Source organism: Hemicordylus capensis, chromosome 3, assembly GCF_027244095.1.
Source record: "Hemicordylus capensis ecotype Gifberg chromosome 3, rHemCap1.1.pri, whole genome shotgun sequence".
Classification (NCBI taxonomy): domain Eukaryota; kingdom Metazoa; phylum Chordata; class Lepidosauria; order Squamata; family Cordylidae; genus Hemicordylus; species Hemicordylus capensis.
Window position 1 is genome coordinate 166,157,241 of NC_069659.1, and position 23,130 is coordinate 166,180,370.

Here is a 23,130-nt window from a genome sequence, read left to right on the forward strand (position 1 = left end):
ACTGAAGTAATTGTGGAGACGGAATCTAAGTCGGCCCGAATATGAGAGATTTTTCCCACAAAGAATTCATTAGACACACTGCATTGGGTAATTGATCATTCCAGATTCTGATTCAAGGGAGGAGGGGCACATACTAGCCCTCTCACAACCCTGAACAACTCTGCTGAACGTGAACTTGTGGATGCAATACGGGCAGAAAAGAATAGCTTCTTTGCCACATGTATCGCCTGAGCATAGGTCTTCAAATAAACTCTATGTTGCAATCTGTCGGATTCAAGCCGAGTATTTCTCCAACTGCGCTTCAGTCGTCTACCTTGCCACTTCAGCCCAGGTAGTTCTTCCAAATACCAAGTGGCCAGTTTTGAAGTGGGTCGGAGGGGACACTTGGGAACAATCATGTCTATTTCCCTGGTGAGTTTGCTGTTCCACTTCTCCACCAGGGCATCAACAGGATTGCGAGCAGAGCTGACACTAAATCCCTCCAAGGCTTCTTGAAATACTATGGGATCCAATAACCTTCTTGGATGGACCATCCTGATAACTCCATCACAGTTTTTAGAAAGCTTGTTAAATCTTGGCTTTTTATCCAGGCCTTTACATGATTGTTTTATTGCTGCTTCTATGTGTTTTACTTGCGTATAGTTTTTATGTTTGTATTTTATAGATTTTAAATTAGATTGGTTTTATATTTTTAGCTTAATTATTTTTATTGTCATTTTAATTGTATGTTATTTAACTTTTGTAAACCACCTTGAGATTGTTTTTAATGAAAAGCAGTATATAAATGTAACAATAAATAAAATTTAAAAAAAATAGGTCCCTCGCCCCTGTGAAAGTGGAATGCGACTGTGAGTCCAGCCTTAACCAGATGGTGGTCCGTCCATGACAATGGGGAAATCACAGGCGTCCCCACCCATGGAACACTACCCTGATAAGAGTGAAGGACCAAATCAAGCATGTGACCAGCAATGTGTGTTGGTCCCGAGATCCCTTGAGGTAGGCCCATGGTTGTCATGGGTGCTATGAACTCCTAAGCCGCCCCAGACAAATTGGTCCCAAAATGAACATTGAAGTCCCCCAGCACCACAAGCCTGGACTCCAACACCAAGTCCGAGACCAAGTCCGTCAGCTCAGTTAGGGACTCTGTTGAGCAGCGGGGCGATCGGCACACCAAGAGAAGACCCAGTCTATCTCTGGTCCCCAAACGTAAGTACACACATTCGATATGGTCTGACACTCTAACAGGGATCCTGGTAAGGGAGATATTATTCTTATAGACCACAGCCACACCACCTCCCTGCCCCCAGTCCCTCAACCAGAATTGTGCACACTGGTGGGGGAGAGGTAGAGGTCTTCCTTATAGAGGTTTCTTGCCTTCAAGTGGGGGTTAGGTACTTTTCCATGTTGTAAGCAATCCTTAAAGGCTCAAGTACAAAAGTTTAATAAAGCTTGAGACTGACAAGGCTCCTTTCCTCTATACAGCTACTATCCTACTGCAGAGGAGTAGGGATGTTCATGCAACCAGTCAGGGGGCGGTTCAGTGGCATCAGGGATGCTGGTTTAAGAGTGAGGGGTGCACTTACCCCTCCCTCCACTCTTCTCCTGCCGGCGTTCCTTTATTCTGGTTAATCAGGGTGGCAGAGTACCTCCCTGCTGCCCCGTTGCTCCCGTTGTCCAGATACAACTGGAAGTATCCACTGCACCTGTGTGTGCCAGCACAGGCACGCACGCATCACATCATCATGTGCGTGCCCCCAATGTGCGTGACCAATGTGCACGCGCCTGTGCCAGTGCGCACAGGCGCAGAGGATACTTCAGGTTGTATCCAGGCAACGAGGTGGCAGGGAGGTACTCTGCTGCCCCAATTAAATTCGGAATAAAGGAGCACCGGTGGGGGAAGAGAGGAGGGAGGGGTAAGTGCACCCTCCCTGCTCTTAAACCAGCACCCCCGATGCCATCGAACCAGCGGAAATGGCTGCCTTTCGAAAAAGGTCCGTGCACATCCCTAATAGACATCCCTTCTTTGGGTTCATTTGTTGCTACTGGACAGTGATTCTCACATGTTACTCAAGAAGGTGGGACTTTCTCCCAACAACTCACATTGTGCCAGTTGCAGTAAACTCCTGCAAACCCAAGAATGAGAGAGAGAGAGAGAGAGAGAGAGAGAGAGAGAGAGAGAGAGAGAGAGAAATCCTACCCCAATAGCAGCACACCAGCACATGAGCAGAACCTTTGCTTTGGACAATCCTGTGTATATTTATAAGTAAAGATACATAGGATTGCATTACATGGCAACATGAAAGCAATGAAACAGCACAAAGTTACATATTAAATGAATAAAAACAGTTTTCAAACCCATCTACAGGTGGGAAGAGTTGACAATTCACCACTTAAAAGACCTTGTCCCTCATGCCAGCCAATCATCCTTCCAGTGTGCCCCTGAAAGAGCGCACAGGGAAAAGAACCGTCTGATCTGAGCCTTGCTGTTCCACAGTGCCCCCCTGCAGGAAGGCAAATCACAGCCAACCATCCAAGAAGAATCACATGATCTGGGGAGCCAATAGGCCCCTGTTGGCCCTCTATAAAGGTTACTCTGGCCTTGCCTCCTCAGTCTGAACTTCTCATCCATAGGAGAAGATGCCAAATAAATCCTCACCTTGTTCCAGCCTCTTGACTGCCTGTTCCAGAACCTGACAACGAACCCATTCTTGACTATGTCATACATCGCTGGTCCTTGGATCCCTGGTTGTCCTGTCCAGAACCTGCCCATGACGTATTTCCTTTTGCTTAAAAACATCTGCCCACCTACAGATCTGATCAGAGTGGTGGCATGGGCCAGGGGAGGAATTTAACTTTTCCCTGCATACTGTTTTCCCAACTGAAATTGGCTTTCTCCAAAGCCTGTAGGGTCAAAATGGAGGCATGTATTTTATTTCCTTATTAAAGCTTACAGCAGCTTTGGAAGGAGCAATTGAGAAATGCTATGAGGGGGAAAAGATAAATCGTCTTCCCCCAGCACTACTCCTCCAGTCAAATGTTGAGCTGCTTTGAAGTAAACAAAAATATTGGGAGAGCCAAGCAGTGTTCCTTGTAGGAAGGATTTCTAGGTGTTGTTGACTACAACTCCCATAATCCCCAGTCAAAGGCCACTACAGTTGTGGATGCTGGGAGTTGTAGTCAACAACATCTGGGGATCCTTGTTACAGGCCACATTGGAGCCTGGCACAGATCTCCTCTGTAACATGTAGTTTGGCCCTTTGACAGTCCACCATCTGGAGAATCTGAGGTGGTTGATGGTTGTGCTATGCTGCCAAGAGGAAAAAGATGAAAGTGATACAAAGATGATGCAAGATAAAGGGGAAAAACATGGATTTTTAACTATGTCATACAGCACATTTTCTTGAGTTTTTATCCTCAAGGACAAGAATGATACTAGCTCTCTTAAAATATAAGACCTAGTTTCTTATTTATGTTCCACTTTTAGAACTGAAAATCCTATATCCAGATTTAACATGCTGGCATTTTATCTACCCTATAAATAATCCAGCAGTTGTGTGGATGTGCACTTTAGTGTCAAGGCTGTAAATAAACAGTTTATGTTGATGAGCTCCACTTAAAAATTCACATACACCTTGGGAGCAAGGTATTTCTTGACTTGTCACTGGCATATAAATTCTTACATTTTTAAACCATTTGCTTGCTATTTTCCCCATTGCTTTGCAACTATATAAATTAACAGAATTGCTTACTGACATCTTTTAATAACTTCTTCCAAGTTCTAGAGACACCCTGATAAAGATTTAGTTAGTAGCTTCACTCTAGTATGTGGAATCAGTGCTCCCCTTGCCCAGAACCAATTCTAGATTTCATGGTGTGCTCAGCATATCGCCATCTATGGCCCACCCACCCCCACCCCACCCACCCCACCCACGGGGTAGAGCCTGAGAAAGTCCAGTAACACAGAGGGATCCGCAGTGGACCTTTCTGAGAACCCTGGGCCCTGTATAGCTGCCCAATCATGCCATCCCAACAAACCAGCCCCTGATGTCAGCCCGGCCTCTTTGGGCTTGAAGCTGCCTCAACCACTGAGTCTGATACAATTGTTTTGTTCATTAAACACCAACAGGTATTAATGAGCCTCAGAGTCATTTAAAGAGAAAGTAGATTCCAGATCACAGAAAAGGTAAAGTGTGCCATCAAGTCAATTTTGACTCCTGGCGCCCACAGAGCCCTGTAGCTTTCTTTGGTAGAATACAGGAGGTGCTCACCATTGCCTCATCCCGTGCAGTATGAGATGATGCCTTTCAGCATCTTCCTATATCACTGCTGCCCGATATAGTATCAGTGGGAACTATATCGAACCGGCAGCCTTCTGCTTGTTAGTCAAGCATTTCCCAGCTGTGCCACTTAAGATGGCCCAGATCACAATAGGCTTGGCTTATTTCAGTCTCTGACTTGGGCTTCACTTACAACTCTCATTTCACTAGCTCAGTATCTTGTCTCTAAATTCAAAGTATAAGCACTACAAAGCTGTCCTTAGTAGCCTTCCTGCACCTTTGTCCCAGTTTCCTCCAACATTATTACACCATCTATCCAGAGGCTCTGTTTGATATTTTCCCCTTCACCCCTCCATCTCCTCCATCCTTCCTTGCTCAGGTGCAGGGATCCCAGAAGTGTTTTTTTAAGGTGAGCAGGGGCTCAAGGCAGTCAGGCTGTGATGAATTTTTCAAGTATTTTTCAAGTACGTTTTTATGTCTGCTCATTTAATGGGCAAATCATAAAGTTATAGTTTATCACATTCATATATAAAAGGGAATAAATAGGATATCTAAGAGCTGGTAGCTGATCAAGGTATAAATAATAGAGCACTGATAGAATTATGGAATCAAATTATGTGAAATTCTTGGTATGATTATTTTTTTAAGTAATGGCTCTCTTATAATTAGCTGGGGGAGAGCAATGGTTGCTTTTCAGCCCATTACTGCATCTTTCCAGTAGATGTTGCATTGTAAACCCTTTTGGAACAGGGAACCATTTTCTCTTCTCATATTTTGCCATGTTGTAAACCACTCAGAGGACTTTTGTTGAAACATGGAATTGAAACAAACAAACAAACAAATAAATAAATGATGATGCTATGCACACCTACCTTGGAGCAAACCTCACTGGAATCAGAAAGACTTTTGAGCAAATATGCAAAGGATTGGGCAGTTAGATTATCTACTTAATCATCTACATTTTAAAAAACTCACCTTTCCAACTCAAAATGGTGTACAACAATCAAAACAAAAAAAGATAAAAAAATATTCACAATACAGCAATTAAAACAATTATATGCCTACTCTGTCTTAAAAGGCAAAGGCAGGTAATAAATGGCACCAATGTTCTATTCTATTCTGTTTAATAGGGATCCTAACTGTACTGAAAAGACACCATTCATTCATATTATAGAATGTCATTGAACTGAAAGCTCACTGTTCAGGACTTGGCCTCTCCACTCTGGGCCTCAGTTAACTCTCTTTCCACGTATTAGTTCAGCTGCTCCCTCCACAGGTAGGCTCTGCCCTCAAGACATAGCAAAGAAAGCTCTGCAGTCAGTCGCTGGGTCCTAGAACATGGGCTGTGCCTTTCCATCTCTTTTACCAATTAGCCTTGACTACAACAGCAGTCTTTTTGCCTGATGATCATTGCTGGGAAACTCAGCTCCCCTGGCCAACTTAGGAGAGCCCTAGCCTGCTCTGCCTCTTGCCTTCTGGAGTCCGTGGTTGCTTCTAATCCCTCTCCATTCCAGTTTGTGATCTACAGGGATAGGTTCTAGAACTCTGAAACTGTTACTCTGCCCTCTTTCTTCCACTATCCCAACAGTTGGGCATTTTCTCACTCAGCTTCCCTGCACCTGATTTCCTTGGCTGTCCACTATTCTAGCTGCCAACATCATGTTATCTCTCTGGTAGATATCTCTGCTAGGGTTTCCCCCAGGTCCCTTTTCTCATTGACATCCTCAGCTCCTTGTCTTCTTTGCCTTTGTTTCCTCTGGCATCTCACACTACCATTTATGAAGATGAAGAAGATGAAAATGAATATTTATATACTGCTCTTCAACCAAAGTTCTCAAAGCAGGTTACACAGACAAATTAAATACATAAATAAGATGGTCCATTTATCCTTCCCTTATGTTTCTGTTTTTCATTTCACTACTTTGTCTGTCTGTATAGTTCCTGTTTCGGCCTTCTTATCGTTTAGGCCGTCTTCTCAATCAGTTTCCAGTCCTCAGTCTTTCCCCTCACTTTGTGCCAACAGCGGGCAGCAGTTCCTTGTCTCCCTTCTATGAAATTTCTTCGCCATCGCATTTAACTTGCACTTCCCTCACACAAGCTACGCACATTAGTGAACACTAGCCGACCCCGCACAGAGCATCTGTGCACTCTTTGGGGCCGGCTACCTCTTCCCCCCGACCTTCTGCCCCAGTCTCCAGCTGGCCTGTGCCGCTCCACGGCCAGGCCCGCCACCACCTCGCCTCCACAGTCGGGCCCACCGCCGCCTCTGCCTCACCTCAATGGCCGAGCCCGGCGACTTGCCACTGCGGCCGGGCCCACCACTGCCGGGCCTGCCACCACTGCCTCGCCTCCCTGGCCGGGCTCACCACCTCACCACCACGGTCAGGCCCGCCGCCACCTCACCTCCGTGGCCGGGCCTGCCGTGATGACAAATTCTCCTAGGTGCGCCTCAGCCGATCAGGCTCCTCCTCCGCCCAGCCAATCAGCTGGGTGCCGAGATGCACATTCCAAGGCTCACCCAGGAGAATTAAATATATTAGATTCCATTGCATCACTGTAGCTCAGGTAATGGTTTCAGGAAGGAACTTGCAGGAAGGAATTTGCCAGCAGGCAAAAAGGCACCCATTTTTACTCTATCCGTATATTAAAAATGTGGCAGAGTGAAAATTGGGTGTGAGTGAGAGAGCAATCAAAGAAGTTTGCAATCCAATCTCCCTTGGTTGGGCAAGGTGATTGAGAGGGTGGTGGCCGACCAGCTCCAGGCAGTCTGGGAGGAAACTGATTATCTAGACCCATTTCAAACTGGCTTTAGAGCTGGCTATGCGGTTGAGACAGTCTTGGTCAGCCTGACGGATGACCTTTACCGGGGTATCGATAGAGGGAGTGTGACTCTGCTGGTTCTTCTGGATCTCTCAGCGGCATTCGATACCATCGACCATGGTATCCTTCTGGATTGCCTGGGGGAGTTGGGGATAGGGAGACTGCTTAGCAGTGGTTCCGTTCCTATCTCTCCGGCAGATCCCAGATGGTGGAGCTTGGTGACAGTTGCTCCTCAAAACAGGAGCTGTTTTATGGAGTTCCTCACAGCTCCATTCTGTCACCAATGCTTTTTAACATCTACATGAAACCGCTGGGTGAGGTCATCAGGAGGTTTGGTGCTGGGTGTTATCAGTATGCTGATGACACCCAAATCTACTTCTCCTTTTCATCTTCAGGGAAATGGCACTCATTCTCTTAATGCCTGCCTACAGGCAGTAATGGGCTGGATGAGGGAGAACAAATTGAAGCTGAATCCAAGCAAGACGGAAGTGCTCATTGTGGGGGCTCAGAATCTGAGGGGTGAGTTAGATCTTCCTGTACTGGATGGGGTTACACTCCCCCAGAAGGAGCAGGTGCGCAGCTTGGGAGTACTCCTGGACCCAGGCCTCACCTGGTATCTCAGGCGGAGGCCATGGCCAGGAGTGCTTTCTAACAGCTTCAGCTGATTCAACAGCTGCACCCATTGCTCGAAGAGGATGACCTCAAAACAGTGGTACATCAGCTGGTAACCTCTCGGCTCGACTATTGAAATGCGCTCTGCGTGGGGCTGCCTTTCTACGTAGTCCGGAAACTTCAGTTAGTTCAGAATGTGGCAGCCAGATTGGTCTCTGGGGCAACCCGGAGAGACCATATGATCCCTGTTTTGAAACAGTTACACTGGCTGCTGATATGTTTCCGGGCAAAATACAAAGTGCTGGTTATTGCCTTTAAAGCTTAGAGAGCGCCTTCTTTTACATAATCCCCACCGCACGTTAAGGTCATCTGGGGAGGTCCGTCTCCAGTTACCACCAGTTCTTTTGGTGGCGACTCAGAGGCGGGCCTTCTCTGTAGCTGCTCCTGGGCTGTGGAATGCACTCCCAGCAGAAATTTGTAATCTTAATTATTTACTGTCCTTCAAGAGAGCCCTTAAAACCCATCTGTTTGGCCTGGCCTTGCAGGGTTTTTAATTAGTTTTAATTGTTTTAATGTTAACCTGGTTTTCAGGGTTTTAATTGTTTTGATAGTTTAATTGTTTTTTAAGATGTTTTTAAATTGGTGTTTATATTTGTATTTCTGTTTCAATTGTTTTTAATGATTTCTGTTTTTTAATTGTAAACTGCCCTTAGCCAGCTCGGAAGGGCGGTATAAAAATCGAATTAATAATAATAATAATAATAATAATAATAATAATAATAATAATAATTACAGCAAGCACACAAAGGCCCATTGGCCTAGCATATGCTGTGAGCCTGCACTATGGACTAATTTCTGAAGCATGTCTGATGGTTCTACTGAAACAAGGGTAGTCCAGGAACTTTCTAGATTTGGATATGGTCTATGGAGATGAAGAGTGTTTGATTTCCACCTTCTCCTGCCAGTGCTTCATACTAATTTGCAATCCCGTGCAGCTGCATTTCAGTAAAACCCAAAGAAAACAGAGCAATCACAGATCTTCTGCCTGATGTACAGTTTGCCCAAAGACAAGGGTTCCCAACAGAGACTGCACTTTTGGGAGACTTACCACTATGGGGCAATGCATTATTCTCAAAAAGCATGTGGGCAGGCTGTGTAAGGACATACCATGAAACAATTACTTCCAACGTCTTTATTGAAACTGGCAAAATTCTGACATCTTTGGTTTCCCTCAAGGAACACTGCTAACCCAACAATTCCATTTTAATTTTCTCTGTACATGACATTCCATCTTCTCACAGAACCTCTATAATATTCTTCTTGGCGGTCCAAGAGTGATTATTTACCTGCTGAAAACTTGGTATTAACTCTCAAAGGGAAAAAGTTGCTGTTGGCAGGTGTACTTCTGAGGCCCAGTGGACCAGATTCTGAACTTCTCAGGAAGAGGAGGTCAGGTGTTGATGGCAGCTGACAAGTTTTAATTCCGGAGCTTCAATAGGGAGATGAATAGCACACTGGCTGAACAAATAAATTAGTGTGGCTTGGAGCTTGGAGCAGCTTAAATTTATCATTTGGGAAAGGAGTAATTTAATTCCAATAAACAGAGGGAAACTCTGGTGCTCCTGTGACAATACAAGGATCTCTCAGCAAGAGCTGTGAGAAGGCTTGGAATTATTAATCTTTTAAGTCCTCTGCAGCCTTTTTACAGTCAGCCTTATGAGCTCGTTTAATAAAATTTTGCAGGTCTATTGAGAATAGCCTTTGAGTCTCAGTGAAAATCTCCACCACCTCATGAAAACTAATTAATTTTTACCCTCACGCTATGTGTATTCTAGGAACATGGGTAAGTACAGCAGTTAATAGGTAGAGAAATGGAAGCAAGGATAAATCGAGTTTCCTGTTCTGAGTCCCTGTGATTGCATGTTAACACAGTAGACATCATCCATGAATACATGAAGAGCTGTTCTCTGGCCACCCACTGACACGGCTTGTTCTTCACTTTGGCTCTTCACCTGTAAATTGCTCCTAGTGTTTTGGATCTTTTGAAACGTGGGGATTGTATAACCACATTGTTAAGCACACTACTAGAATAAAAAGGCCTAGGCAAATTGGAATCCCTGATGTGATGGAAGTGGCTATTTCAGAGAATTGCTCTGCTAAGTCACCTTAAGTGAGATAATCTACATCCCCTTAGGCTGCATGCCATAAAACAATAATTTTCCTCCCTTGACTAATAGATTTGCAAAGGTAAACCCAATCAAGGATGAACAAGGTTTTATCATGTATATTAAAAAGCAGCTGTCAGAGTCCATTGATTTAGCAGGCACATACTCTTATATCTTTTCATCTAATAACCAAGTCTGCCATTATAAAAGAATGGGGAGACCAGATAGTTATTTCCTTATATTTATTAATGCATATCTTTCATGTCTGAGATAATTTCATGTTTTTATCCCTTTCTTGGGAATGCCATAATTTTGCTGTACATTACAAATTTTAAGGAACAACATTAGATAGATAGATAGATAGATAGATAGATAGATAGATAGATAGATAGATAGATAGATAGAATGATGTCATTCACACAATCAAAAATGGTGTTCTGCTTGTTGGGGTTTGTGATTCTTTAGCAAAGCACCAAGGAAGCTACCACTCCAGTTACAGAGTGCAGCGTTTAGTCATTGCAGCTATTTCAGTAACACGCATGGAGTTCACTGTAGAGTCTTAACTAAATTGATTTATTGGTGAAGTACATTTGAGATAAGAAAGACCTATCCTAACTATCAGCTACATAATTAATAGGTAGGAAGAGAGAGGGATATTTCCATCTCCTCTCTAGGAGGAAAGGAAGAGGACACTCACTACAGTAAGTACCTGAGGAGTCAAAGCAGGGTCAGAGAGCAGAGGCAAGCAGGGACAGGTAAGGAGACCCTGACTAGCCACCTCTGCTCCCAATGCCCCTAGTGGTCATTAGGAGAGTTGGTGCAAAAGGTCAATGCACTGGAACTCCATGTCCAGCACTACTTGGGTTTGGGAGCTGTGTGTGCTCCCAATATTCAGTTGTATGGAAGCAAGGTAAGAGGAAAACGTGGTAGAAGTGATTGTGTGGAAGCAAGGTAGGAGGAAAAGCTACCCAGGTTTTCCTCCTACCTTGCTTCCATACAACTTCCATACAACCAAAAATGGGGAGCACACACAGCTCCCAAACCCGGGTAAAACACCATTTTTGATTTTGTGAATGACCTCATAGCCTTCTCTGGCTCATAGGTTTGATTTTTCCCCAATCATATTATTTGTCCTTGTATGTGAAAGCCTGCCCCCTATTCTCAGGCTACCTCATGAGCATTCACAGGAGAAGGGGCAAAGGGGCAGTCCCTGCTCCTGCCCCCATTGTGGAGAAGCAGATGCTTTTATCTATGTATTTATATGTATATACTTTGCCCTTTCCAGAAAAATGCCTGTGGATGCCCATGTTGCTATGCTATGGAATTATCCATGTTGCTTATTTCATCACTTAGCTGCTTTATAACCTCCTAGAGTAGAAGTCAGATTTCTAATGCCCCTAACACTTTGAATTATTGATTTGGCAAGTTGTTGATTTGACAGATTGGTTTTATTGTAGGATTTAATTGCTGATTTGATTTCATGAGCCACCTTGGGATGTTGTGAAGATGTGCAATATATCTATATTGAGATCGAGATCGAGATATATAGGCTGACATACCGTGCAAGGTAATGTGAGTGCTTGCAGCACCTCCTGTGCCCCTATGTGTGTGTGTGTAAACACTGCTAATGGTGTTGAAGAACAGTGTAGTTCTGCTCCATCATAAAGTTGCGGTATACGACACCATGGGAAATAATGGATGTCACATGATGCAACTGCGTTTGTGCAACTTTACAATGGAGCAGAACTGCCTTGTTCTGCAACACCATTGGCAAAGTTTACATGCACACAGGGACATGGGTGGTGCTACTGCCCACGTTACCCTGCATGGTATATCAGTCACTATTTCTTAAATAATTAGATATAAGTCTTGGATGTATTCTAGGTGGACATTGACTATGCAATGTACTGCAAGGGAGAGACTGAAAAGAAATTTTCTGGAAATTCACCGAAATTCCAGCCAAAACATTTCCCAAAATAAAAATTCTTGCTTAGACTGAATTGTTATGGTTGAGGTTAATCAGGTCTAGATTATTTTTCACGTGAAGTAGCATGCATAATTTTGTTTTGTTGGTTTCCTACAATAGCAAAGGCAGTAGTGGCACAGAAGTGGCAAAGATGGGTTCCAACTTTACAGCAATAGCTGCTGAAGGCATGGCTTACAACCATAACTTAGGGCAGGGTAACCCATTAATTGAAAGCCAGGACACAGATTTTTAAGCCCAGGTCTACGCATGCAGTGGGACAAAGTGGTAAAATGCTATTGTAGCAGAACTGACTTCAGACTACAGATGGAGGCTCCCATTTTTTTTAATGCTGCCCTGGGTAAAAACCCTGCAAACAGAAAGCCAGCACATGAGGGAGCAAGGAGATACCACAGTCTTTTGCCTGTAATGAGAACAAGAAAAAGGAAAGGAGGGTGAGGGGGTGGGATGAGGCTGTAGCTCAGTGGGAGAGCATCTGCATTGTGTGCAGAAGGTTCCAGGTTCTATCTCTGGGGTCTTCAGGTAGGGCTGGGAAAGATACTTGCATGAAATATTGGGGAGCCACTGCCAATCAGTGTAGACTGAGCTGGATGGACTAATGGTGTGACTCAGTATGGCAGATTCCTATATTCCTTTGTTCCTACACCTTCTGTGCTGATTTTCTTTTTTCCAAGGATTTGAACAAAATTGGGAGAACATTAAAAAATTGCATCCCCCCACCACCCACTATCTGAAGTGGTACAGTCCATTCTACTGCCTGAGTAGTCCAAACCCCTTTTCTGCTGAATGCATTGATCTGGAATGAATTCCATTTAAAAATAACTTCTATGTTTCCATTAAAAGATTCTCAGAAAAGGGAATTTTTGTGAATTATTTTAAAATCCCAAACCAACTCTTGAATGATTGCTGTTACCATTGTGATATGAAAGGAGAAAAAACTTCAGAAAAAAATTGACAAAAATGTCTCCACTAAGACACTGGACATTATTTAGAATAAAATTCTTTTCAGTAGTTCCAAGAACTACTAAAATATAGCAGAGTAAAACTTACATTTGCATAACACTGGAAAGTGGATCCCAAGTTTAATACCCAGATAAGTAAATCATCCTTGATTCCAGCCATACGCGATATAAATCTATAATCTATAAATATATAAATCAATATAAAACAGAATTATAATCTCTTTGGGGAGGGACTTGTGCAATCTGCTAGACCAGCAGCATATATCTAAAGGAGATTTGGGAAATTATTTCAGACTGAATGCTTCAGCTGCTATAATTAATGTGCAATGATCCCATAGACTGGTAGGACTAATTCTTAGGGCATTGAGATTTAGGATGGAAAACTTCTTTAGCGAAATGTAGTCATCTGTGGGGAACAAATACATGATGTATTAAGCATTCTAAGGCTTACCTTTTATATAAATTTGAAATGGTGGTTCAGCTAGGAGGAGCTTTATACATTATACTAGTCTGCCACCCCTTTATGTTGAGGATTATTTGTCAGAAGACGTCACTTGAGGTTGATTTCCAGGTCGATGTGTGAGTTTTAACAGAACAAAAACAAACTCTCACAATAAAAAGTACTGTATAGGTGATAGCCACACAATTTTCCTTCCTGCTACTCAAGAACAACACCTTGTCTAACGCATGGATGGAATTCTTGTCTTTCTTCAAGGTACATAAGAACAGCCCTGCTGGAACAGGCCCAAGGCCTATCTAGTCCATCACCCTGTTTCACACAGTGGCCCACCAGATGCCTCCGGGGAGCCAACAGGCAAGAGGTGAGGGTGTGCCCTCTAACTACATGTCCACATAGCAAAACCTCACTATTGTTCTCCATTCAAAATATTTTCAGGATACAATTAGCTCTATACCGACTTGCAGTAGGCTTTAACTGAAATTAGAATTCAGCAAGTTGGACACAGAGTTTGGCAGGAACTGTCTAGTCTTGTGTGATATTTGTTTGTTTGTTTATTACGTTTATATACCGCCTCATACCAATGTCTCGTGGTGGTTTACAAAATAAATGATAAAACCAAACATTAAAACACTTAGAAATTTAAAACCACAATTTAAAAACAACAGTAGCAACAACAATAAAAACCAGCTTACAGCTGATCAAAGGCCTGCTGGAATAAATGCATCTTGAGTGCTCTTTTAAAACCTGCTTGATGGGGAAGGTCTTACAACAATAGCGAGTTCCTTCCAGAGCCTAAGGGCAACTATAGAAAATGCCCAGCCCTGAGTCACCACCAGATGAGCTGGGGGCAAGAGCAGATACACCTCTCTAGGAGATCTTAATAAACGGCAGGGGTCCTGAAGCAGAACTACCTTGGTATGCCAGGCTTGTCAGAGGAGGTTGCTACTCTGTCTCTCCTTTATGAACTAGAACTGTAATGACAGTAAAAGAATCAAATTTCTTCCTCTGTTGAATGTATGTAGTGGTAGTAATGGGTGGATAGAATGGCCACTTCCCATTGTGTAGTAGTTTTTCCACTTAGGATACAGTTAGGATTCCACTTAGGATCCACTTAGAATGGGAAAGTGGGTTTTCTGAAAGAATCCATTCCACAATGGAATCACATATTGTAGCTTTTCCCCAGCATTACCAGAGTAAAATAATAATATTCATAGCAATCAATTTAGAAATAATGCAACATGCCACTTGTATGTAATAAAGGTGAATATTTGCTGCCCAGAGTACACAGGTGTGTGTTACCCACATGCTATGATGTATGCAACATAATGGTTATCCCAGTTACCTGACTCATTAAGTGAGCTGGTGGGGTAATTGACTGAGTGTAGATGACGTATCATTTTCTACTGATGACTTTCTAGAAAATGAAAAACAGATTGTTCTCTCTCTCTCCAGGAATGCCTCCAGTTATGAGAAAGCAAATTCACTGGCATGCAGTGTGATGTACCTTTTTGTCTGATGAAAGCATTTTTCTCTGGTAGGTATTTTAGAGTGCCCAAGGCATAGAAACAGGCTATTAATGCTTTCATTTCACAGTGGTATCTGCTAGCAGTTGGTCATTGATCTATCCTCCAAGACCAGATCTTGACTATGCCTTGGACAGAACAGCGTTATGAGCTCTCCTGACAAGCCGCGGTAAAAGTATCATTTGGGATGATTCATTCCCTGGTTTGGAATAGGCCTTTTATGAGAGCACATTGCAGTAGGCCTTCAAAGTCATGTGAGTGATTTGACATCAGAGAGAAAAGGAGATAGGGATCTGGTTTGTGGAGAAATTAGATTCCAAATATAGAATGAGACACTACTAGGCTTACAAAGTTTGGGAAATATTGTTAAGGGTATAGGTGTCATGAACCCTGAGCCATGCTACTTGGGTCAGACTCAGAGTATTCAGTTGAGGAGGCAGTCATTAGCCCCAAATCTGACCTCCACATGCCAGGGTCTGACACAGAGGACTCTGAGGAGGAGGGGTTTGGGGGGCCTCTGCCTCTAACACCAGTGTCCCCCCATGCCTACTGACCATCTGAAAACACTCCTCTACCCTTGTCCTCAGACACGGAGGATGAAGCAGAGGCACCAGAACCTCCACCAGCAGCTAGACAGCTCCGCCGGAGCCAGTGTCTGGAGATGAGGAGACAGGCCCTTTAAGATCGAGGACATTCCAGGCCTGGGCAGGGCTGCATTCCTGGCTGCTGCTTAAGGCCTCAACTGGCCTCTGCTTCTTGCTGAAGCAACTTTGTTTGTGGATGCATTTGGCTTTGTTCCTGTTCCCTGTTTTTTTTTTTATTCCTTGGCTTCTGACTCCTTCCTTGCTTTCAACTCTGACCTTGCCTGCTCTCACTGGACTGATCCTCGGCTCCTGACCTTTGGCTTGGTCTGTGTTTGTGTTTGATTTGGCTTACAGTGTGTTTCCTGCCACACCTGACTTGTCCAGGTATGACCATATGCACTGTTCGTGGAAAAATACGCCAAGCAACAATGAAACTAGCTGTCTCAGAGGATCCTTATGTGACCCATTTCCTGCCAAATTGAAATGGTTGTGTCTATGACAGTTTTGAGTTACTCTAGCTCTGAGCTGTGGAATGCCAGTACCATGTTTTTTGGATCCTGGGTAAAGCCCTGCACACTCTCCCCCTAAACTTCCGGCCTTTGGTGGCAGCAGCTCCTCCCTATCTCACTTTCAAATGATGAGGTAGAGGAATTGTCCCCACATCTCCACATCTCACCCCCCATTTACCAACGGAAATGGAAAAAAGAAAAATTGCCTCCACTACTGAGTCCCATGCTGGTGAGGGGACAGGAGCCTTTTGAAGAGAGCCCACTGGCTGGTGGAAAGTGCTGGAGAAGGAGCTGGTACGCGAGTCTCTTTGCCAGCTCCTCATTCCCCCACATTTCCCATAGGCCAATGCGAGCATCCCCGATAGACATTATGATTATCTGAGGGACACTCCTATTTGTAGACGGAAGTACCAGGCACAGCGACAGGGCAAGTCTCTTGGTTCACTTGCACCACCACAGCTACTGGTATTGGGGGCCCCAGGGCTCAGCCTGGATGGCATTTGAGGGGGAATAAACCTAGGTCCACTTTTTAAATGAATGCATCTGCGGTCGGTCGTTCACACAAAATCATGTATATGTTTTTAGACACACATTTTTATTTTATTTTTAATCACCAGACACCATTACAGTATATTTATAAAAAGCATCATTTTTAAAAAGAAAAGAAAAAAAGAGACTCACGCCTAGGATTATAAAACATTAAACATAAAACACACGACAACATTCTTGATCATTCTTAAATGAATACATCTTCCCAAACTTGGATGAATTGGATTGTCCTCTCCTTACCATAATTTTTATAGTTAAAAAATAATAATAGATTCTGCCAAATCATAATAAAAATTGGGATGGAATTACACCTTTTCAAATCTTTAAAGAATAAGTCAGTTGTTCAGCTGTTGCAATATATCAGAGTTTTTTGTATCAATCCTCTAGGTTTAACTCTTCCTCTTTCCAATTTTTGGCTATAATTAATCTAGCTGCTATCAACATAAAGGACAGTAAATCTTTAGATTTTATTGTCTAATTCTTCCCAAAAAAATGCACGTCTGTCATAATGTCTGAACTGTGAAATGTGTTCTCTGATTATATAAAAAGTGGCCAGACATCCATATGTCTTCCAGATCTTGAACTTAAGGCCATTTGGAAATGTAACTCAAAAGATTTTGATATAAATCCTAATGAGTAGAAAGCGCTGGCAAATGATAGAATACAGGATTCTATCCAAAGGTGTCGTCTTGCTCATGGAAGGGCTGCTTTGTGCTTCTCAGCAGAGCTAAATCTTTGGAATAAAAATTTATCTTTGTAAGCCTCCTTGATACTCATAAGAAAGGTACTCCAGACCACTGGTAATCTTGGTTGTCCTCTTCTGCACGTTTTCCAGCTCTACAATATCCTTTTTAAGATACAGTGACCAGAAGTGTATGCAATACTCCAAATGTGGCCACACCATAGATTTGTATAATGATATTATAATACTAGCATTCTTATTTTCAATTCCCTTCCTAATGATCCCTAGCATGGAATTGGCCTTTTTCACAACTGCCATGCACTGTGTAAACACTTTCATTGAGCTGTCAATCACAACCCCAAGTTCTCTCTCCTAGTCAGTCATTGATAGCTCAGATCCTATCATCGTATACGTGAAGTTGGGACTTTTTGCCCCAATATGCATCCCTTTACACTTGCTTACACTGAATCACATTTGCCATTTTGTTGCCCACTCACCCAGTTTGGAAAGGTCCTTTTGGAGTTCCGCACAATCTGTTTGGATTTCACTATCCTAAATAGTTTTGTGTCATCTGCAAATTTTGCCAATTTGCTGCTTACCCCAACTTTTAGATCACTGAACAAGTTAAAGAGCACTGGTCCCAGTATAGATCCCTGCGGAACCCCACTTACTTACTTACTTATCTATTACATTTATAACCTGCTCTTCCTCCAAGGAGCCCAGAGCGGTGTACTACATACTTGAGTTTCTCCTCACAACAACCCTGTGAAGTAGGTTAGGTATTTCCCTCCATTGTGAAAACTGTCCATTTATTCCTACCCTCCTGTCCTTCCTGTCCTTCAACCAGTTACCAGTCCCCTCATTTTTGAGAAGTTTCCTCTTCTGAAGTCCAACATATCAGTGTTGGACTTCCTTGGCAACGATCCATTCACATATAAGCTGAATTGGATCATGCTATGTTCACTGTTCCCCAGTGGTTCCGCAACTCTGACATCTCACACCAGATCCTGAGAATCACTCAGGATTAAGTCCATGGTCACCATCTCTCTGGTTGGTTCCACTACTAACTGTTCTAAGGCACAGTCATTTAGCATGTCTAGAAATTTGGCCTCGTTTTCACTACCTGAATGTTAATGTACCCAGTCTATGTGTGGGTAATTACTGTCATTATTACTGCCCTGTCTCCCTTTGATGCCTCTCTTATTTTCTTCTCCAGTTCCAGGTCACTCTCAGCATTTTGATCTGGAGGGCAATAGCAACACATTTCCTTTCAGTCCTCATATTGTCACCTATAATGATTCTGTGGAGCACTCTGGTCCTCCTAGGTTTTCTAGTTGGCTGGAGTCTATCCCTTCTTTAATATACAATGCTACTCCACCCCAATACTCCCCTCCCTGTCCCTTCTGTAGAGTTTATATCCAGGAATAACCATGTCCCACTAGTTCTCATTGTTCCACTATGTTTCTGTTATGCCCACTATATCTATTTTTTCATTCATGACCAAGCACTCCAACTCTCCCATCTTTGTTTGGAGACTTCTGGCATTGGTATAAAGAAATACACCTATATGCCGATTCTCTTACCTGGCATTGGCATGTGCTATCTCCCTTGACATCATTTGACTTTTTTGACCATCTGTCATGTGTCTGATCTACTCCTGATTCCACTCAGTGCCCTTCTGGTTTATCTGAAATGTTTGCACCCACGTGCCTTAGGGGCTTGACAAACCATGTACCACCCAGTTCCTGTCAGCAACCCCCCAGGCGTCATTTTAAAAGCTGATCTGTGACCTTTTTGATTGTAAAGCACCAGCAATCTGGTTCCACCTTGGTTCAAGTGGAGCCCATCCCTTTTGCACAGGCTTCGCTTGCCCCAAAACATATTCCAGTGCCTAACAAACCTAATCTCCTCCTCCCAGCACCACTATCTCGTCCACATTTTGAGATCCCTCAGCTCTGCCTGTCTTGCTGATCCTACGTACGGAACAGGTAGCACTGGAGACAATGCTACCCTGGGGGTCCTGGACTTCAGTATGCTACCTAGCAGCCTGGATTTGGCTTCCAGGACCTCCTGATTGCATTTCCCAACATTGTTGGTGCCAATGTGCACCACAACAGCTAGCTCCTCCCCATCACTGCCTATCTAGACACCTTATGATGTCTGCAACCTTTGCACCAGGCAGGCAAGTCACAGTGCAGTCTACACACGGGTCACAAACCCATCCCTCTATGCCCCTAATGGTCAAATCACCCACTACTAGCAGGCCCCCACCCCCTAGAGGAGTATCCTCTGTGTTAGAGGATATGCGTGCATCATCTAAGGAAGAGGTCCCTGCTATAGGAGTGTTTTCCTCTCCCACAGACTGATTCCTACTTCCCTGAGACCCTCATTCCCCATGACAGCAAAGCAGCTGTCAGCCTGGGAGTGGGATGCCTCTATCACATCCCTGAGGGTCTCATCTACACACCTTTCTGCCTCCCTGAGCTTTTCCAGGTCAGCCACATTGGCTTCAAGGAAACAAACTTGTTCCCTGAGACCCAGGAGTTTCTTTCACCGAGAACACACCCAAGAGTTCTGCCCCTTAGATAGTCATACATGCAACACAGTGCAATACACATTGGGAAGCACCCCTTCCCCTGCTGGCATTCTACCTTCATAACTGGTTTGATTGGTTATATATTCTAATATACAGGGCTTGTTCACTTGAAACTAGGTATTAGGTACTGTTGTCAGCTAATTAAAGGTTTTAAGCTCTGTCTTCCAAGAAAAATATAGAAGTGGGCAGTGTTCTCTCTATCAGGGATTCCCAAATGTTGTTGACTACAACTCCCAGAATCCCCAGCCAAAGACCGTTGCAGCTGGGGAAGCTGGGAGTTGTAGTCAATAATGTCTGAGAATCCCTGTTAGAGGGAACACTGGAAGTGGGGTAGTACTCACCTTCTCTTTGTGCTGTGTGTCTCCTTGTGATAAAGGGGGACCACTTGTGTGCCTCCCCATAGAGTCCCTGCCAAACTCGCACTAAACTCTGTCAACATCTGTTTGCAAGTTCCTGTGAGCAAAGCACCCCTGCTGGTTCTCTTGACTTCTCAGGAGCTCCTTCCAAAGTGAGGAACTCAGGAATGCGGCCCCACGCACAAGCTGTGTGACTCAGCTGCAGCTAAATCCCACGCCCTGGCTCTCAGGCACAATTGAATCTGAAACTGCCTTGTCAAAAACACAGTTCTAGCCAGCCTGAATTCAAACCCTAGGATAGCCTAGCCCTAAACATCTCACTTTGTCCTTTCCCCCCCTGTTTCTTGTTGATTTATTTATTTGATTTTCTTGGTTGCTTACTGTTGTCTTTAGAAAGAAATCAAATTTGTTGCCTGCCTTGCTGGACCTTTTGACTTCTCAGGAGATCCTTCCGAACTGGTGGATATGTTGAAGGAGATCATTCCGAACTGTTGTTGTATATGTTGCTGCTGTTGGTGGATATGTTGGTGGATAGGCCGCTGATCTCTATACCCCCCCCCCCACACACCTCATTCCTTCTTTGGGGGACCTTTCAGTGAGATACATTCCCATGGGACTAGATTGGGGACAACGTTGTAATTTTTTAAAAAACAAAACTGTTCTGATCTTGATTCCAAGCACTAGGGCAACAATTCAGGGCAGAATTATGGATGGAATTTTACTAGGAGGAAGAATTGAATGGGGGATGAGGACAGAGGATAAACTCATACAGGCTAAGCACATTGGCCTGTTCCTTTCTCCTTCTCAGACAGTGTATTTCACATTTACACCATTTGTAACCCACCAGACTGAATGTATTGCACACAATGAATGTATTGTAACTCACTAGCCATGTATTGCACACAACACCAAGTACTTGATAGCATCTTGATTTTGCTGCCTGCCTGGGATTGCTAAAACAGCAAATAGCAGATTCCACAATACATAACTGGTAGGCTTATTGTGCAGAGCAATTGTATTGTTCTCCATCAGAAATCAAAGTCCAAAGTGATCTTGGGTCTGTTCATTTTGTTATCTTAATGTTTTCCTTCCTTTATATGCAGCCCTAGCCTGGGGCGTGCGTCAAACAGAGTCTTAATATTTGAAGAAGCATTTCATATTCATTTACTGATTGAGCAAGTTGTATTAAACATCTGATTTATACTGACAAGTTTTATACTGACAAGTTAGCGTACTGAGGTGTTTTTATGGGATATGAGTCATCTACATACATATGAGAGTGTGAGTCTAATTTAAATATTTAATGGCAAATTTATTCTCTAGCATTTTGTATTAAATATTCATAAGAAGTATTAGTGTTGGTAATGGATAAGCTTTTTTGTTTAATACATTGCCATGTTTTGGAAATGAAACAGAGGACTGAGCTATAGCAAACAAATCACATTACACCAACAAATTAGAATATTATTAACTGTCACATTATTAAGACTGACACTATCTATGAACAGAGAGGGGGGAAATGCAAAGAAAATGGAAACTACTTATTAATCAGCAGTTGATGAATACTTCTTTCCTATGCTGGATTCAAGAAAATAAGGGGCTTGTGCTGACCTAGATTGCTGGCCCTGCTGGTCTCTGTCCCATTTGTTACATTCCATCTTTGCCCTTCACTTGGCATAAGAGACAGTCCTGCAGGCAGCCTTCTTTTTTAATATCCCCAAATTTCTGTATAGTTTGCCTACATGCAGCCTGAATTAAATGGTGGGGAGGGGGTGAGCTTTAAGGCAAAGTACTCTGCCCTTACTCACTCTGAACATATTCCTTTCCATCATTATAATAGCCTCAGTTGATATCTTCCTACCCCCGCACAAAGGTTTGGCTTCACCACACTATTTATTTTCATTTCTCCATGCCATCAGGCACATCACCACAATTGAGTATGTGCATGCTATTAACATGAGTCCAGGGCCCTGGAGGGCCGCCCTTGCTGTCTCCCTCATCCCCTATATCCCCACTGCTGTGCTTGCCCTAATTCCTGCCATGGTGACAAACAAACACAAACTCAGTGAGTGGGCAGGGGAAGAAGCAGACGAGCAAAGCAGTGAGCAAAGGGACAGCAGGGTGCTCCAGAGTTTGCACCTGGACTACCTTCAACGTGGCTATACCACTGCATGCCATTGTGGAGGGGGGGAAGTCATATTACGACATGTATCCATTTTCAGCCTTGTTTCTGTAATCTCAGGTGCATCCAGACTGAGAGATTCTTTGAATGTCATGAGCACTGTTTGAGTAGCCCAACGCCCACTCGCCAATCCTTGTGCTAATCCCTGCTAGTCCAAGCAGCAGACTAAAGACTAACAGGATCAGTGTAAGTAACATAATCAAATCATTGTGCCCTGTACCAGGTCACAGGGCCAATATTTTTCACTTGGAATAGATTTTCTTCCTGTACTGAGCAGAGTGCAGTTCTGACATTTTTCTCCTTTAAAATGACTCCATCACAGTGCCAGGGAGCAACCGGGAGAGAGAGGGTAGGGGCAAATGAACTCACCCCGCAATCCAGCTGAGCATGCCAGTGTCCTGTCGTCCCCAACTGATGCTGTGGGCATACTTATGCAAGCCGTGGCAACCAGCCAGACGCTAGCCTGGCCCCCACAAGGAGGAGTTTGGGAACTGGCATGGCAGTGTGCTTCACATCTTCCTCGAGGGGAGTGGCCACCCTGTGTGGCCACACCAGTTGGTGGCCCCACCCCCTTCAAAGAGTGTTGTATGCAGGGGTTTATTTAAGAACAAGTCAGCCAATGAAAAGGGATGACATCATCACAAACTATGCATTTGAGGTGTCCTTACAACTGTACCAAATTTAGTCCAAATCGGTGCCCACTTACACCTCAAATGTTCACTTGCCTGCCGTCTTAAATTTGGGTGGATGACATCATTACAAACTATGTCCTTGAGCCATCCCTATGTGTCTCTACTGGTGTAGCAAATTTGGTTCAAATTGGTTGGGTGGTTCACTAGTTAGCCCTCAAATGTTTATGTGTCTGCCAT